This window comes from Rhinolophus ferrumequinum, chromosome 2, assembly GCF_004115265.2.
Source record: "Rhinolophus ferrumequinum isolate MPI-CBG mRhiFer1 chromosome 2, mRhiFer1_v1.p, whole genome shotgun sequence".
Taxonomy (NCBI): domain Eukaryota; kingdom Metazoa; phylum Chordata; class Mammalia; order Chiroptera; family Rhinolophidae; genus Rhinolophus; species Rhinolophus ferrumequinum.
Window position 1 is genome coordinate 32284168 of NC_046285.1, and position 3866 is coordinate 32288033.

At 35.5% G+C, this 3866-nt stretch overlaps 1 pseudogene; it reads right to left on the minus strand.

The window, feature by feature from the left end:
- Positions 1-2395: 2395 nt before the first annotated feature.
- LOC117034034 (histone-lysine N-methyltransferase SETMAR-like) lies at positions 2396-3394 on the minus strand (annotated as a pseudogene).
- Between the last annotated feature and the right edge of the window lie 472 nt (positions 3395-3866).

Below are 3866 nucleotides of genomic sequence, written 5' to 3' on the forward strand. Positions count from 1 at the left end.
ACTCGATACATAATGGTATACACTCATTATGTGCAATATATTTCACATTCAGTCTCTTTGTAAGTTCTTTTTAAAATCTAAGTGATACCAAACCCTTCTCTAGATACACTAAGTTCAATTTTGAGTAGAGAGGGGAATGGTAGTTCAGAAATCTATTTCAGTAAGCATTAAAGGTAAATTCTGATGCTTAGTTGCAGGAAGCACTGGCTAAAATAACAGAGCAACATCACCTTCAGTTACATATTGCCTTGATGAGCTAGCCTGGACATCTAAGCACTTTACTGATCTTTTATTTTCTGCCCTTAACTGAAAATGTGTTTCAAGTTCAAAATAACCAACTTATAAACCCTTAGAGCACAACTTAGATATCCATCTGTGGCTGTTTGCCTATGGTACAATATGGAAAAAGTACAAAATATTATTTTCGTGAAAATTTGTGTGACTATATCAGAGCCCCTGCAGCGTGAGGATGATTGCAAGAATCAAAAATAGACAATATGTGCTTAGGGGTAAAAATTCAGGATTTGAAGCTGGCAGTACCAATGGGTAGATTTATTTTGGGGAGAAGAAGGGGTTTTTTTCCCTCTGATATTATAAACAGATGATATCTTTCTTTTATAAGGTTTGCTGATTACTTTATGTCTTCTGCATGGAAGATGAAGATTTCAAGAACCTGAGTATGGTATTGCAAAGAATTGGAAAACCTATCATAATCTACAAAAAATCACAAATTATAAACAGAAAATTCTCATAAATGAAAATGAAGGGAGAAATCGGGATAGCTACTGATTATAGCAAGTGCACTTAGCAAACTGATGATGTCTAAAAGAAGCCAAGGTTTTATTGTAGTCTGAGCTAACATGTTGACATTTCTGATTTACGTATTCCACCACATCTTCACTCGGATTTTTTTGATGTTACATGTTTTCTCAGATTAATACGTGCTTCCAGATCTCAAGAGAAATCTTTCCCATCTAGACCAAATGGATTTCTCAATATGATTTTCTCCAAAAAAACAAATACCCTTAATTTCCCTGCATCCTGAAAATTTAAACCACACAGTGGAAATTTTCCATTGAGGAAATAATGGCCAACTATGTGTATTAATTTGTACCCGAGTTAATGGAATAGGAATGAAGAAAGGAAATGAAAGGGGAAAAATTAATAATAAACTCAGATATGCTGAATTACTGAATGATCCCTTAGTGAATACACCACACACACACAAACATACGCACACACTAAATAAAGAAAACAAACAAAAAAAACACTTTCGATTAGAGTGCTGTACTAGTAGCAATGGGTACCTGATCTGTTAAAAGCTCCACTCTGCCCTTTGCTCAGCAGGAACACATAATTGCAACAGCTAAAATTACAGGGGGAAAAAAAAAAAAGCGTGAAATGGTTCAGCTCTTGAGAGATGAATACAAACAGCAGCTCTGACCTTTAAATCTCAAGTGACTGAAAGAGCAGTGGTTCATCCCATTACAATAGGTTTAAAAATATTAGTAATCAGGATTTTTTAATATTGTAGGTATCTGAATTGAGTGATCATTTGCAATTAATAAAGAAAAGTCAAAATTGACTATTATCCATCTGCTTGTTAGGTATCTTGTAAAGGGTTTGGTGTGGTTGGAAATAGTATGTGGAGAGCATTGAGTTTTTTACAGGAAAAAAATTCTTATTCATATTTCACCATTACCATTTCAAAGTGCTTTTAACAACTTTAGAAAAACAGCAAAATTAAATGAACACAGTATGTATATCAGGGGAAGTCCATCATAGTAACTGAAAAAGCACTCTCAAGTTAATGCTTCCTTTTCAGTGTAAATGTCTACATGAAACAAGCTCTAGTAGCCACTTGACATCAAAGGACTGCAAAACGGAGAAATGCCAGGGTGATCAGAACAAGTGTTATCAGAACAGAAGAATGAATGAAACCCTTTCCTGCTATATAATGCACATTAAGCCCGTGGAATTTAGAAATAATAGTACAACAGAAATAAGACTATTTATGAACAGTGAGGACCCTAGCCAAACTCCAGGGCCAAAATCATGTATTGATGTGTACCTGACTCTCCCTGATTGACAAGCTGTTGGAACCTAGAAGCAAAATCAAATAGTAGGCAGTCTTTGGGGTTACTCTTTCAAATGACTCTTTTAACGTGAAAAGCACACAGCCTTTGAGTCATAATAATACACACGTTACATAACAAATCTATAAAGAATGAACTTCTCTTTTGATATGTCTTTTTTTTTTGTCTTTTTTCCTAAATTTGGTAAATATGTGAACTTTTCTAATAGCTCTTAGTTAATTATTAGGTTGGTGCACACATAATTGTGGTTTCGGACAGCGAATTTTAAATCATTATAACTAGGCTCAAACACATCTTTATTAATCAAAATAGGAACCATTACAATCAACGAGAAATAAGTTTATTTTTGTAGCAAAAAATCCGTGCTTTGGGATTCGGTGAACTCTTGGAAAGCATTTTCTGCATCCTGCTGGTTGTGGAAAAATTTTCCCTGCAAAAAATTGTCGAGATGCTTGAAGAAATGGTAGTTGGTTGGTTAGAGGTCAGGTGAGTACGGCAGATGAGGCAAAACTTTGGAGCCCAATTCATTCAATTTTTGAAGCGTTGGTTGTGCGAGGCGCGGTCGGGCATTGTCGTGGAGAAGATTTGGGCCCTTTTTGTTGACCAGTGCCAGCTGCAGGCACTGCAGTTTTTGGTGCATCTCATCAATTTGCTTCTCAGATGTAATGGTTTCGCCGGAATTCAGAAAGCTGTAGTGGATCAGACCGGCAGCAGACCACCAAAGAGTGACCACCACATTTTTTGGTGCAAGCTTGGCTTTGGGAAGTGCTTTGGAGCTTCTTCTCGGTCCAGCCACTGAGCTGGTCATCGCCAGTTGTCATATAAAATCCGCTTTTTGTTGCTTATCACAATCTGATTGAGAAATGGTTTGTTGTTGTATAGAATAAGAGAAGATGTCACTTTAAAATGATGATTTATTTTTTTTTCAATCAGCTCATGAGGCACCCTGTTATTGAGCTTTTTCACCTTTCCAATTGGCTTCAAATGCCCAATGACCGTAGAATGGTCGACATTAAATTCTTCGGAAACTTCTCCTGTAGTTGTATGACGATCAGCTTTGATGATTGCTCTCAACTGGTCATTGTCAACTTCCGGTGGCTGGCAACTATGCTTCTCATCTTCATGGCTCTCGTCTTCTTTGAAAATTCTTGAACCGCCACTGAACTGTACGTTTGTTAACAGTTCCTGGGCCAAATGCATTGTTGATGCTGTGAATTGTCTCTGCTGCTTTATAACCCAACTTTGAACTCGAAAAAGAAAATCGCTCGAATTTGCTTTTTGTCTAACATCATTTCCATTGTCTAAAATAAATATAAAGTAAACAGCAAGTAATAAGTCATTAGCAAAAAAAAAAAATAAATAAAACAAGAAATATGCATTAAAATGATTTATAACATAACTACATTTATTTAAGAATGTATTCCGATATCAAACGGCAAATTTCAACAATGCAAAAACCACAATTACATGTGCACCAAGCTTATACATTTAGAGAATACCAGATAAACTTAATTATTTTGGTTTATCTTCTTTTCTTAAAAAAGGAGCAATATTTGGATTATCTGATAGCCATTCTAGGCAACTCAAAAATATTTGAGACATAAAGAATGTTTTACCAGTTGTATGATTCTGACTTTGAGGACTGAGTTTGAGAAAGGAAACATCAAGAACGGAAAAGGGAGAAAATACTTGAAAACAAGTCATAATTTTTCAACATGAAGAAAGCATTATAGGCGATATTTAAATACCAAACAATAAGGAAAGCTTATT